General features: G+C 35.4%; 1 protein-coding gene and 1 non-coding gene across 7 annotated transcripts in view; both read left to right on the top strand.

Moving 5' to 3' along the window:
* BBS9 (Bardet-Biedl syndrome 9) overlaps positions 1-15,925 on the top strand; it is a 465,641-nt gene that overhangs the window by 84,242 nt on the left and 365,474 nt on the right. The gene's annotated exons all lie outside the window — the stretch shown is intronic.
* On the top strand, positions 33-118 carry LOC114236855 (small nucleolar RNA SNORD86). The gene has a single exon (XR_003622704.1). It is a non-coding gene; the product is annotated as a small nucleolar RNA SNORD86 (small nucleolar RNA).

The following is a 15,925-nucleotide window of genomic DNA, read 5'->3' as shown; positions in this document are numbered from 1 at the left end:
TTTTTTTTTCTTCTAAAATTCTAAACTGTGGGGATCATGGTGATGGTTTACCAGGGCTCCCTGACCTATACAGGCCTCTGCTATGGGGGTGATGGCCAGTCCTGGTGTCTGAGTGATTCCCTGGGCCCAGCAAAAGGACCACATTTCCCGAGCCCTGAAGACAAGTGCTAACATCCCAAAATATGGCCTTATTTTCCACTCTACCTTCATTAGTTGAGCAGCTGCTAAGAACAAAGGCTGCATCTCCTGATACCTGGCAAATAGAACAAGTTGTGGAGCAGCTGTCCTTCTGTGAGACTGGAGAGATTCCACAAAAGAATCTGGATGACATGAAGGAGGTAATGGTTCAGAGGAAGCGGCTGCTGAGATTACTAGGAAGCTGGAGAAACAGGAGAAGTAACGCTTGAAGAAGGAAAAGAAATGGCTGGCTGCAATTTCCCTGGCATCTTCAGAAAACAGCAGTAGTACTCCAGAGGGGTGTTGAGGAGATAAGTGAAAGACCCAAAAAGAAGCAAAAGCAAAAGCCCTAGGAGGCTCCTCAGGAGGATGGAATAGAAGACCCATCCGTCTCCTTCTCCAAACCCAAGAAAAAGAAATCTTTTTCCAAGGAGGAGCTGGTTAGTAGTGATCTTGAAGAGACAGCTGGCAGTGGAAGTCTTCACAACAGGAAGAAATCTGTGCCCGAAGAGGAACCAGTTAGTGACCCTGAAGAGTCAGGAAACAAAGAGTGTCCCCACGAAAAAAAGGAAATTCTCTTCCAAGGAGGAGCCACTCATCAGTGGACCTGAAGAGGCCGCTGCCAGCAAGAGCAGCAGGTCCAAGAAAAAGAAAAAGCTCCGAAAGCTGTCCCAGGAGAATTAGAATGGACAGTTCCCTAGTGGGGCATAGCTTGCAGAGATATTTCTCAATCCATCCCCTATAGTCCAATAAAAATAAAAACATTTTCAGAAAAAAAATCCTAAGACTAGGTACTGAGACAAAAAGCTTTTGATACACATTATAAATTGTTTTATGTCAGGGAGATGGGCCAAATATACCCTTTTCTCAGCTATGTGTATTATCTGTGCCAACATCATGTATTATCATTTTTTAAAAAGTTCAAAATCTCCACTTAATGGGCAAAAGTGATATGTTAAATTTTCATAATTTAAAATAGTAGCAAAAAATATTTATTGGACACTTGCCAGGTGCTGCCACCTAAGACTGTGCTAAGGATTTAACCTTAACTTTCTCATTTAATTCTCAAAGCAACCCTGAAAATCAGGTCATTATTTTCATTTCAGGCACAAGAAAATTTAGGCTTGGCAAGATTAAGTAATTTGCCCCAGGTTGTGTCCTGTGAATGATTATTTTAACCTTGTTCATTTACTTAATGGGACAAATACTTTAATTTTTTATGATGTTAAACGTTTTGATCTTTTTTGTTGTGGCTTCTGATCTTTGTATCATTCTAATGAAGACCTTTCCTATACTACGATTCTAAAATATTTTCATATGTTTTCTTAACTTTTCTGGAATTTATTTTTAGGTATCGTATATAGTAGGGCTCTAATTTAATTTTTTTCCCAAGTGTATACCCTGTTGTCCAAGAACCATTTATGAATATTCTTTTTATAATTTGAAATGCTAATTTTCTTATATGCTAAATTCCCGTATAATCTGTAATTTGCTCTTAGACTCTATTCCTTTCCCTTGATTTATTTGTCCATAAGTAGTGTATCTATAAAGAATGCCAATACTGCATTTAAAAAATTTAATGTATAGTATGTTTTGGTATGTGGGAGGAGTAATCATTCTTTATTGGTCTTGTTTTTAAATATTTATAGGTTATTCTTGCATTTTTTTCACTTTCCTTTCAGGTTTGAAAAATAGTTCATTGAGTTCCATGAAAAAATCATGCTGGAATTTTGTCTGGCATTGCATCAAATCTATAGATTATTTTAGTGCATAACTGACATGTTTATATATTAATTCTTCCCATCCAGGAATATAATATGTCTTACTATTTATTTAGCTGTTCTTTTATGTCTTTTAGTAAAAATTTTACTTTTTATCTATATTAGTTGTTTATTTGTTGGTTATATCTTCCTTGCCTCTTTCCTTCCTTCTTTCCTTTCACTTATGTGCCAAGCATGGTGGTAAACAATATGGTGATAAGTATAGAGGTCTATGGCCTCATTAAGTTTGGAGAGGGAAATACACAGTCAGTAGATAATCATAGAAATAGATATAAAATCACAAGTGCTATGAAGGAAAAGATGCCATGATAACAAGGGTATATTTTAGGTGTATATTGCCTAATTTGGCCTTCCTAAGGAAGTTCAGATCTGAAAGTTGAGTTAGAGTCAGTGTGTTAGGAACTTAATTGCTTTGGTTGCTATTGTGAATGGAATCTTTGTAATAACATTAAATTTTTTTTTTTGGAGGGAATGGGAGGAAATCTGGGAATATAATGTTATGTTGATAGTTATTTTCTTGCTACACAAAAGATAATATTCTGCTCTATTCTGGCTTTCACTGGTGTTAAGAGGTCAACTTTTAGTCTAGCTGTTATTCTTTTGCTAGTTAATCTGTCTTTTCTCTATTGCTTTTAAGAAATTCTCTTTGGCTTTGGTGTTCTGCAGTTTCTCTGTCAGGTATCTAAGGGAGGATTTATTTTTACTTATCCTATTTGGAATTTATTTGGCTTAAACCTTTATTTTTATCATGGGGTTTAGCTGCTTTTCACGGCTGTGTTTATGCCGCTTTACACCCCCTTGACTCACTTACAGAGAGATATCAATACATAGGTTTGAAGATTCATACTAGTCAGATATATTCTTGTGAGGTGAATAGGGGGTGTTGAGTCCAGTTCACTGAAAATGGAATAGGCCTTGTCTCTTACATATTGGGTTTATGGAACGGTATCGGAGCTAATTTGAAACCCTTGTTTTATGCATCACCCCACCTCACCTTTCCCGTTCAGCAGCCATAGTGTGTTTTCTCAACGTGTGACTCTGTTCTGTTTTGTAATTCAGTTCAAGTGTAGCGGTTTTTACATTCCCTCTACAAGTGGGAAGGATTAGTGCCTTTCAACAATTCTGGAAAATCTTCAGCTATTATTTCTTTGAATATTGCCTCTTTCATATTCTCTCCATTATCTCTTAATGAAAATCCAATTAGATACATGTTAGACCATCTTATGCTATTGTTCAAGTCTCTTAACTGCACTTGTATTTTCTGTCTCTATGTTTCTTACTAATGCATTCTAGATTATTTCTTAGATGTATTTTCCTGTTTCCTAAATCACTGCTATTCAGAGAGTAATTTCTTTTGAAACTACTCTTGGAGTTTTATTAACTTTGTTAAGTCTAGTTATTATATTTATTATTTCTCAAAGTTTATTTGGTCCTTTTAAAAATCTGCTTGGTGATTGATAAAATCTTTTATTCATATTTTTAATACCTGTTTTTATTTCCTTAAACATAAAATGTAGTACTTTTATTCTGTTGATTATTTCAGTAAATGAAGTCTTTGCATTTCCGATTGTGCTATTATTTTTGCTGTCTCTTGCTTATATTGCCTCCAATTCCTTGTATATTGTGATTTTTGCCTGTGAGGTCATATTCTTGGAACTTTATCCATGGGAATGATTGGTGTGTCCCTTCAAATATTTGAATTGTCTTTTGCCAGGGATTTGGTGGTACTTCTAACCCAGGATCACTTTTACTAACTTCACAGATTGAGGCTTCTTGGGCAAGTCAATAGAGTGAATTTGGTCTGAAAACCCACATTAAGATCAGCTTGGGGTTTGTGAATTCTTAGGAGAGATTTTTTTCCTTTATCTCGTTCCAAGTTTTGAGATACGCATTTTATTTTGCTTTCTCTTGGGCTTGGGTGGGGGTGGGGGGAATGCTAGTTCTAAGTTCTCCTTACACTAAGGGTAGAGCCCTTTGTGGTCTTAGGTTTATACCAGGGAGGAGAAAGATAATGTACAGGATCAATTGGATTTCCCACCTAGAGTGGGCTCCAAGGTTTTTCTCCTTTACCACATGTTATTTTGAGACTATGAAAACTGACGCTGTGGGTATATGATTTAAGAGATTGCCCCAGGGGTTCTGTTTACCTTTGTGGGTTCTCACGTTCACTTAGTGTTTGGCTTCTGAACTTTATTTACCTTTTTTTAAGGGGGGCGCAGCATATTGATGTACTCAAAAATGCTGCTTTTAACAAACATTTTATTCAGTAATTTTAGTGGGAGAATTAGGGTTTTATCTGCTGTTCTCCTCATCTGCTTAGTTTAGAATTTGTTTAGTTTTATTTACCTTTGCAAGCAATCCTTTTAGAAATAAGACAAGAATAAATAAATTATAGCAAAGAATTTACCAAGCAGCTATATCAAGTTTTGCCTGCCAAAGTGAAATATTTAACATTTTCTACTTAAATCTGATGTTATTTATAAGCATACCAAGTGCATTTGTGATGTTAGGCCATGTTAAATTTGAAATCAGAAAGGAATTTAGAGATTATGTCATTAGAGTATCCACTTTATGCATAGTTTTCAGTTGGAGAAGCAGAATGAAGATTAGAAGATGTATAGGGTTGAATTCTGCCTCTGCTACTCACCAGCTGTGTGTCCTTAACAAACATCGAACTTTCCTGAGCCTTAGGTCTCTCTATAGCCAAATGAGAACAATAGTTCTTGATCTTCCCAAGTTATAGAATAGTTGCTAGAGTTGGATGTGTTAATAATATATGGGCCAGTGCTTGTAACCTGCTATTATTGTTAATTTTGAAGTCTTTAATTTGCTTCTTTTAATCTCATGAGATTTCTGTGAGAGAAGGCCGTTAATGCATTCATAGATTGCTACCTTTGTTCTGCATAACCTCTTGAAACCCACCTCATTTCTTTAGCCTTTTAAAATTTCCTCTCTGTATGACATTCTAGCTCAGTTAAGCTTTAGAGCATAGAGCAGACACCAAGAAATTTGAAAGCTGGTTTAGAAAGATTTAGTGAAATGTACACAGAGTATTACCTAGTTATAAATGTCTTTCTCATTTTTATCAGATGGAGCTATATCCCAGTGTTTTAGGATATAAAGTAAAACTAGTCTTTGATAGAGAATAGTAAAAGCCCATGCGATATCCAGTCAGTATTGGAAAGATTTTTGAAAAGTCAGTTGCCCTTTGATAGGGTTAGATTCTTTGTCTACTTGTCAGCAGGGGGAGCCTTTGCCTCACTTTTTGATTCCAGAAGTCTGACAGTGGTGGCTCTTGTAAAGAGCCAGCATATTATGGAAAATGCTTGTTTCCTCACCTAACCTAGGCCTGAATACGTTTTGGAACCAGTTTTTCCTTTCTTCTTCTAACGGGAAAACTTTTTGTGCTTGTTTTCTGAGTTTTTTTTATACTAGTGGTATTTAAGTGCTGGTATGGGGGTTCTTTAAAAGTGGTTCATGCTAGGATAAACTAGTGGTTTGCAAATGCTACGCCCCGTTAAAGTTTTAAATGGTCTTAAGGTAATGAAAAAAAATTAGCTAATGAAGTAAATTTTTCATAAAGCTAAAATTTGTTCAGTTAATGGACTATATTGAGGACTAACATTTTCTACTTCCTACTTATTCGTTTTACATTGTCTTTGTAGAAAATGTTGGTGATGATAGTCTTTACTTTTTTTTTTTTAAAATATCCTTATTGGGCAGTTTACAAGGTTGACAACCTATGATGTTCCCCAGTAGTTTCTGAAATTTTATAGATCAGTGAAATTCAAGAACCAACTACTTTAGCAAATAAAGATTGGAACTTCTGAACTGAACCATTTCCAACTTCCTGGTCACCTTTTTTCCTAACTTTTCCCTGAGATGTTTACTTCCCTTTTACACCTAAGGAGTGAGACTTAATGACTAAACTACAGTATCTGATATTCAAGATATAAGTGTAGGTACTAGGGAAAGTTGGTTCGATTATTTTTTTAAGTGTGCTGTATTTGGAATTAAGATCGGCATGCGTTCCTACCATGTTCCAGGTCCTGAACTGGATAGTTTGCATATGTTCCATATCTTTACAGCAACCCAGTGGGGTATAGAGATTGTGATACGGTTTATTTTGCATGTGAAGAAACAGAGTGAATGAAATTAAACAAAATAGCCAAAGTCACGTATCCAGAATGTGTCAGAGCAGGATTAAAACATTACCAGGTTGTCTTTTTGATTCAAAATCATTGCTCTTTCCACTACATATTAATACTTTATGCTACATTTGATACTTTTCCCATCTTTGCTCAATTTATTCTTTTATAATATACCATCCTGCTCTAAGAACAAGGAATAGCCAGAGAGTATCCTATTCAGTACCTTTTTGGGGGGTGCTTTTCCTGCTGGTAATAATCCCTTGTTTCCTATTACCCAGAGAAAGACTTTGTACCCAGGGCTCTAATAATTACTAAAGTTTTAAGGCTTAATCTGTGTATGTTTTTGCAGTTAGAGTTTTATGAAATACTGATGGATTTAAAGATCATTCTGTTTCTTTGGTATCCTCTTTGGACTGCCACAATTTATTCTTTATGGTTAAGTGATTTCCCTTCTCATTTATATATTTTCCTTTTGCCATCCTTTCCCACCCCACCTTTATTTCTTGTGTCTTTCTATTAGGCTTTATCTTTCTTAAGAGCAGAGTATTTCCTAGTGTATCTAATGTTGTACATACAATGAATACTTTGTCTTTTGACATAGTACTAAGCCCTGAAATAACTTAGAATTTCAGCTTCTTAAGTGTCACATGTTAAAACTAATTGTTTTAGGGCCTTTTCCATACCACTTTTACTTTGCTGCTATTCATTCATTCATTGAATGATTGTTTATTGATCTCTACTATATACTAGGGACTATTTGGGGTGGGAAGGTGTGGTGAATAAAGCATAATGCCAAATCTCAAGGGGTTTTCATGTGACTATGGTAATATTATCAAATATCTTGACCCACTTGATGATCATTGGCATCCTGATACCTAGTATTACAGTTTGACATGGTTTTCTACTTCCATGTGAGTTCAGTTGACTTGAACAGATATTTTTGGAGCACTGACATATAAGGGACTATACTCAATGCTGTGAGCCAGACCGTGAAAACAAAATCGACTTACCTTCAAGGATTTTATGCTTCATTTATGGGAGTTGAGGAGGGGAGAGAAATATGCCAAATTTAGCTGTATCACCAGGAAAAATATTGTCAGTACTAATAGGCAGTGATGCAGAATGTACTAAGAAAGAATAGAGGAAGAGTGCGTTATTTATGCCTAAAGGGGATTGGAGAAAGCTTCAAAATGGTTGGGTGCTGGGGATGGAGGATATGTAGAAGGATTTTATGAGGTTAAGATGGGGGAATGATATCTGAGGTGAATTGAACTAGAGTAACAAATGCATAAGGGCATTTAAGGCAAGCTTATGTTACCTGAAGTATTTGGTGGTTGGGACTGGATGAGAAGGAGTAGTCAAAGTTCATTTAGCGGATACACTGAAGAGTTCTTTGGATATCCTGCTTATTAATTTCTACTTATTTCTGGAGACACTGGCGTACCTTTGAAGTTTTTGAGTGGGTTGACAATGTGATTCCATCTGTATATTAAGATGATAACTTTGGTATATTTGTTTTCATGACTTTTATTCAAGATATGGTATTTTAACTGCTTCTTTTAGAAGAATCCAAGGACATTTAACAGACCAAACAATGGTTAAGTGGCACATCAAACTTTGTGATAAGAATTGACAGTTCAGGAAACTTAAAGTCATTGTTGTCATTATCCCAAATTCATTTTGATTTGCCTTTTAAAATTGTATGAGTTTAGATGAAGTTGAACCTCAGCTGAGAATTTCCTGGCTTTAGTTATTTTTTTCACAACCTAATTTAATTGGTTATAGTGAATTCAGTGTAGACTATGGTTTTTTCTTATTCCTTCTTTTGATACAATGACGATTTTAGGATTGAGAGTTAACAATATATAAAAAGCAAATATTTAGCTTTTGGTGTTATTGCTTTATTGGACTGATAATATTGCAAATGAAGAATGTTTGTACAAAATGAAGAGGTATTTAAAATTTTTTTCTTTTTAAAATTATTTTTTGGGGAGAGTTTTCTGGATTTCTTATCATGGCTGGTTATTACCTTGAGAAGTTTACCTCACTTTGAAACCAGTTATTTAAAAAAATATATCTCCAACATTATACTCACCCTTTAAGAATTTTCCTTTTGGATGAGAGAGAAGAAAGGAATGCTAATAAATAATGGGCTCTGCTGTATGATATCATCTATCTTGTCTTTCGTATGTCACTCAGGGTCATCCTGCAAAAAACGTCAATAAAAGAGAGGCAGGGTTGGGGGTAGGGGAAGAAAATGGGTATGTGTGTGTTGGGGGAGGGTACAGAGGCAGGGACAGCTCATTCCCAAATAGAGCTTTCTGACACACTCATAATGTACTTCTTTAGAGATTTCTTCAATAGTTATCATGTTAGAGGAATTGCTGTTTTGAGGAAAGTATACTTAAAATAGACAGAAAATCATCTTGAATAGACAGCAGTTCACACAGACCTAGGTTTTGAGAGATTTTCCATAGTTCTTGAAGTCTTAAAAATCCTTTGCTTTGGCAAAAAGGGTGAATTTCTGATTTGGTGTGTGCTTCTTCCCACATTAAATTTTATCCTTTTTGGTCTGAAGGATTTTTTTCCTCTCAATTTTAAGTTTTTCACATAATTTGGTCTGTAAGGAAACTGGTAATCCAGTAATATCAAACACTTACCATTTATTGAATGCTTATTAGGTACCAGCCAGTATGCATTTTTATTGTATTTTATCCTTACAGTAGCATCATTACAATCTTCTCCTCATACGACTGCTGTACAGATGAGGATATTTGATAGAGCTTTCAGGGCTAAAATAAGGTTGCAGCAAATGTGGACTTAAGTTGTGGCTTTGCCATCGGTTCTGATGAGCATGCCTGCCATCTTCATCAGCAGTATCTCCCTCCACTCAACACTCTCCCTCAGAGTTTACTGATCTTGTTCCTCTTCAAACAGAGCTTTCTTATAATCCTATAATCCAAGTCTCTGAATGGCGTGCTTTCTGCTTTTGCTTCTCTGAACGTTTGGCAAACTCTTTCTCAGCCTGCAAAACCCAAGTGTTATTTCTGTTCTGAAGCTTTTCTTGATTCTTCCAGATACTATTAATCATGCTTCCATAGCCTTTGTATGCCTCTGTTCTTACACTGTTATAACTCCCGTATTCACTGAACTTTCTGAGGGTAGCGACCGTCTCTCCTAGCATATACTAGGTACAGCAAATGTTTGTGGAATTTGTTGAATGAATGTGAATTCTGGAGAATGTTATCAAACCTTTCATGATCATTACGTCTGACAAAGTAATTCACCCAATATTTTGTGGATGGATGCAAGTGATAATATAATGTTTAGGGCCTTCTTTTAAACTCTAACGTTGCATTCATATTGAATCTATCACATGTAATGCTAATTTAATGAATGGTTGTAATTTCTTTATAATATGTTATTAACCTTGTTCACAGTTTAGGGGGGAAAATAGTGATAAATAGCTTAGTGGAACACACACTAGTGGTCTTTGTGAGGCTATTAAAATTCCTATTAAAATGAGAACATTAAAATGTCAAAAGTCAAGTTCATAGGAAGAGTTAGTATGTAGACCCAATTTTTATTTTCCTCAGTCTTAATTAGTCTCCTGAATTATTTATTGGCGTAACGCTTGAATAATAGTTGAGAATTTGTGTAATTTTTCTTTGTTACATATTTAAAAATATTAGCCATTTAGCTCAACACATGTATCCTATTTGTTGATTTCTTCTGTTTTCTTAGGGCTTTAAATAAATTTTATTTATTTATTTATAACTAAGGTTTTAAACTTCGAATCTACTTGAATATTGCATTATTATTAGACACTAATTACTTTTCAAATGCTCAAATAAAAAAGAATATGAGGGAGAGAGTAATAAGAAAGAAGTTAGCTATTCTTTTATTCAATTAATTACCAATTATTAATTTTTAAGCATAGCCAAATAGTAGCATGTATCTCAAAACAATGGTGATAGTTTTATTTCTATAATGATATGAGTGAAAAGGCACAAAAATGATATTTAATGGCAAATTTACTATCCTGCAAGCTCTAGAAATCCATCTACCATTGTTTTTAAGTCAATATCTGTTGAAATCCTACTCTGAACATTTTTGTGTCTGTGCTCATAGCAAACATGTTGTATCATTTTTGAGTTAAGTTTGCAATAAAGATTAATAAGTTAGTGTTTCAGTTTTCTGTAACAACAACAACAAAACCTTTTTCTGTGCATGAAGTGCATGCATAAAACGAGCGGAAGTTCCACAGACTTTTGGACTCTTCTGTTCTTACGTATAAGTCTCTTGATGTTTCCTGTCTGCCTTTTTGACTACCTGTACAGCTGTTTTTCATATGTTTTTCAGACTTGGAGAAAGACCAAGTATTTTTGACAGCTGTATGCTGAACTGCAATGTATGCTTGGCCACAGGTCACGTTTGCATTTCTTCACTTGTATTTTTACTCGATGTGTAAAAGAAATACGAGCATAGAGAGATTCAGAAAACATGTAGCATGCTGAGTAATGGTAGTCTTCTTCTCCACTTACTCTGCTACATAGATTCCACAGGAAGAAAAAGACAGCAGAGAAATGGAGGAAATGGTATTCAGAACTACCCTCCATGGGGCCCTTGTTGCTATAATAATGAATGATGGAAAATGCTCTGGGTCAGGCATGGTGGAAAGAACTGAGCACAGGGACACACACACACACACACACACACACACACACACACACACACACACTGCTACAGACCATTTTAGTGAACAGACTGTAATTTAGTAAAGAAAAGTGTTAATCTAGCAGTCAGTTCAACATGTAATTGATTACCAATTTATGCATAATGTTAAAGCTTTGTCTATATGATATTTTAACACCAGGAAATGAGACACACTTTTTAATAAATATTCATTTCATGAGGCTGCCATAATGGAACTTTCCTGCCTCCACCCACCCATCCCCACAGGCACAAAATTTTTTCATTGCCTTTGAAAATGAAAAATACTGATTTCCAGAGTTCTTTCAAAATGATTTTGGTAGGTCCTTTGTCAGTTTGTTCCTAGATCTTGCAAATAGTGTTTTTAATCACAATGCTTATTTTTCTGTCATCATGGTTATGATTAATGAGATAAACATCCAGATTTCAAATTCTGATGAAATCTCCACCCTTCCTAGTTATTTCAACTTTAAAAGATAATTTTTCCCCTGTATTATTTAGGCATAATTTTTGAGGAAACATCACTTAGCTATTGTCATCTTTTCAATCTGTTGCTTTTACATTTCATGCCCTGGTGGTAAAACTTGATCCATTGCATTGGATCAAGTCTAATTGTCTCTGTATCTTTTTCTAATATGTTCTTTTTCTCTTGCAGAAATTTCCTCTGCTTTTACCTTTGATCTCTTTTCATTCTACTTATCCTTCTCAGTCTAGGTATCCTTCTCAACTGAGAGGTAGGATACATCCTACCTCTATCATGAAACCTTTCCCAGGAAGTTCACTGTAATGAGGCTCTTTGATTTTCTATAGTGCTTAGTCAGTTTCACATCATTTAGATTTTATATGTTAACTTATGTTATTTAAAAAAAAATGGATCCAGTGTGGTAAAATGGAGTCAGATTCTGGCTTGAGTACTAGCTGTCATTTTTAAATTCTTTGACATTAGACAAATTATTTAAGCTCCGTGGGTTTCAGTCTTCTCATGTGTAAAATGGGACTATTGTTATTAAAGATTATAGCTATATGCTGGATAAATGTTTAGCACAAAGGCGGGAATATAACAGGTGCTCAGTAAGTGGCAGTAGTAGTTATTTGCTGTTGTTCTATATTTCTTACAGCTCCTAATATAATACTGAGCATGTGGTAAAGACTCTTTGAGTATGGTTCATGGCTAGGTCATTTAAATAGCTCCTGAAATCCCATCGCTTTTATGAAGGCTTCCTGTTGGCTCCGTCCTATTAGAACTACAAAACTTTTATGGCTTCTCTGGACTGTTCTTTCTGTTCTCATTATCAGTAAGGGGAGCCTTTGGTATGTATTCTGAAGTGGCTTCCAATACAGTGATTTGAAGAATTTATTTATTTATTTTTGAGTAATGTTTTGGATTGATCCCTACATTTTTCTAATCGTCAGTGGCTGGGATTGTAATAAATAAAGCATTTTTCATGTACTTAAAATGCAGTATGTGAAATGCATAGAATAAAGTCTCAGCCAATCTGAGCTGCAGATGAATAAAGTATTTTGCCTAGCTTACTTCAGCTCAACAGACATTTATTAATGTATCTCCTATGTGCCAGGCATTTTCTAATTGTTGGATTTACAAAGATGAGTAAGATATACCTTCTTGCCGTTGAGTTTAAGCTAAGGTTAATGAGACGCACAAAAATAGATAATTTCAATCAGTGATTAGTTGTACGATGAAGGTAAGGATGGGGCTCTGTGGGATCACAGATGGAGGGTAATTGAAGGGAAAGAGAAGATTTTTGGGAAGACATGAGCTTCAGTCTGTGATGTCTCTCAGAGGACAAATGTGTTGATCCACTTGATTCAGGGACAGAGAGCCAACTCAGCTTCAATATTTATGAGAATTTATTGCCTATAAAGTTCATGGATAGGTTTGGCTCCAAGTGAGGCTTGATGCACTGGCTTAAACAGTGTCTTCCATGGCCCTATCTTAACTGCACCCTTGTAAAAGCCTAGTGGCTTCTCTGATTCCAGACCTTATCCTTCTCACATATTACTCCCCAGGGGGAAGAGTAAGTTTTTCTTTAGTTTCAGCTCAGTTTAGGGATTTAGTTTCTTTCATTGGCTGTAAATTATAACCATCCCTTAACTAATCACTGTGACTAGTGGGATACTAATTAGTTTATATAAGTCAGGGCCTACCTACTCTCAAGCTTAGAATGAAGTCAGTCTCATTCAAGCTTCATGGCTAAAGATGGGAGGAGAGGGCAATGGATGACCAGGAGGCATCCAGCAAATGTTCACTATCCCAGGGGAAGAAAAGTGTAAGAATTTTTTTGGAAAGGAAATAATATAAGCAAAAGCAAGGAAGTATGCACCATTACGATGTGTGTGGGAAACAGCAAGTAGTTAAATATTAATACAACATTTAGTATGAGACTTAGAAAATAATTATAAAATAATAACGCAATGCAGTATTTAACACCTGCTGGATCTAGTTTCCGTACATTACTTAACTGAATTCTCACAACAGCTAACTAAGTTTGGTACACCATCTTGCAGATAAGGAAACTTGAGCCCAAATTCACAGCTAATAATTGGTTGAACTGGACTCAAACTCAGATTATCTGGCTCTAGAGGCAGCCCATGTGGACATTACAGTATATTAAGTATCTCCTCTATATTGCTAGTTTCAGGAAATAAGACTTCATATATCATGCTAAGGAGCCAAGTGTTCTCTGGGGCTCAAGTTTTCTTCAAGCTCTAGCTCTTTGTCATACCATGCGAAAGCAGTAGTTCTCAAACTTTAGCATGCATCAAGTAGCCTCTAGGGCTTGTTAAAACCTAGACTTGGGCCCTATCATCATAGTTTCTGATTCCATAGGTATAGAGTGGGACCCTAGGATTTGCATTTCTAAGAATTTCCTAGACAATGCTGATGCTGGTGGTCTGGTAGCCACACTTTGAGGACGACTTCTTTAAGGTCTTTGGGAGACTGGAAGATTTGTGGTTCAGAGACATTCAACATATTGAAATGTACTCAAAGTTTATTGTACTTCTGCTTGGAAGTATACATGCCTTGACCTCACATTCTTTAATAATACAGAGAGTATATTTTGGTTACAGTAATATCCTCCCCCATAGGTCAAGGTCATTGCATGTGTTTCATTAATTGGATTTCTTCTGTCTCTGATTCTTAACTTATTAAGATTAGATTTATTGCTCTCCTCCTAAGTCCTGCTCAATGTGCTAATGCTCAGTTCCCTCCTTGATGGTTAATAAAGTGCATGTGTATACTAAAGGAATATATTTGAACACTTTATTTTATTTGTTTACATTTTTATTGTGAAAAAATTTAAATATCAGAACAAGTAACATGAATGTCCATTTTTCCACCATTTAGAGTCAACAGTTGTAAATGTATACACATGTATACACACACTTTTTTTTTTTTTGATGAACCATTTGAAAGTGAGTTACAGATCTTATGCCACTTCACTCATAACTATTGCAGAACACATTTCCTGATAAGAACATTCTCATATGTAATCACAATACCATAATCACACTTAAGAAAATTAACAATAATTCCTAATGTTATCTAACATGCAGTCACATTCCAATTTCCCCAGTTGTCCCAATGTCTTCCATATCTGGTTGTTTTTTGGTATCAGGATCCAATCAAGTGAAATTAAATTTTAAGAGTCAGTAAAGCTGGATGGATCTTTATGCTCAGATAAGGTCTGTGTTATTTAAGATATAAGTTTCATTGCTTTAATAAAGACCAAACTTAGTTAAGGAAGATGTTTATTTCTGTCAGATTTAACCACCTGGAGATAAAGTGGTCCAGGACTGGTAGGCAGCTTTGTTGTTCTCACTATGTGGCTTCTATCTTTGAGGCCAAGATAGCTGTTCCAGCCCTACCATCACGCTGGGAAGAGGGGAAGGGAGTGCATACTCAGTCCTTTTAAGGGTGTTGCACATATCACCCCGCTCCCATCTCATTGGTGAGAAAGTACTCATATGATGTATCTGTCACAGAGGCCTGGAGATACAGGCTTTATTCTAACTGGATGGCCATGAGTCTAGTGATAATTCAAGTACCAAAAGAAAGAATGGCTCTTAGGGGGAGCAGTTAGCATCTCGGCCACAAGTTTGTTTTTGCAAATGACTAAACTATACTAAACTGTATTAAATCCATTTAATAGCTACTAGTACATTATAATATGACATTTCTCTTTTTGAGATATATAGGGCTAGTAATTGCTTCTAAGCTGAGCCCTGACTGTTATTATTTTTTGAATTATTTGATATATATTTTATATATATATATATATTTTATATTTTATATTTTATAGATGTCCTGTTGCCTTCTTTTTTGTTGGGGCATAGCTGTCACTGCTCACAGCTATCAGTGTTTTCATACCTTTTCTAATTTGCTATTTTCTTTTCTCTGGGCTGGGGAAGCAGGTAATGATAACCGTCATAATGATGCTATGATTTATTGTGTTTTATGTGTGCTACACAGTGTTAGAGACTATTAAATCTTATCTCTAACTTTGGAGCTCTTAGGCAAATATACTCATTTTATAAATGAGGAGGCTGAAGCTCCTAGAATATCAGTAACTAGTTTATGAGAACTGCAACTGTTCGAACCATAATTAAAATAAGAATCGATGCCCTGAGTGAGACCTGGGAATCCTACCTGTAAAAAGTTTGCATGATTTTCATTACAAAGACTTTGCAGCATCTATTTTGACTATTTAGAGGAATATTTATACTTTTTCATTTTTGCTTGGTACAGACAGGAGAATTGCTATATAGTTAAATTCTGGATAGATGAGGTACTCTTTGTCTAAATATATCTCTGTGAATACACTCATACAGCATGCATATACATACAGCATCCATACAAACTCCTATCTTGTTTTATGAAAACTTTAATAAGCATAGTAGATAAAGAATAGATTAAAAAATCTTAAAACAATGACTGAGAAACCTACTATGCCTTATAAAAGAATTTGAGCTTTGAGGGAATACTCTTCAAAACAGCATTAACATGAACAATCCCTTTCTCTCTAGCAATCCCAGAGTGGTTCAGATGTGTATTTTGTGAATATATGCTAAGACAATATTCAA

The sequence above is a fragment of the Balaenoptera acutorostrata genome, chromosome 7 (assembly GCF_949987535.1).
Source record: "Balaenoptera acutorostrata chromosome 7, mBalAcu1.1, whole genome shotgun sequence".
In the NCBI taxonomy this organism is placed as follows: Eukaryota; Metazoa; Chordata; class Mammalia; order Artiodactyla; family Balaenopteridae; genus Balaenoptera; species Balaenoptera acutorostrata.
Note: the sequence above shows the minus strand (reverse complement) of the source record. Positions and strands in the feature narration are given on the sequence as shown.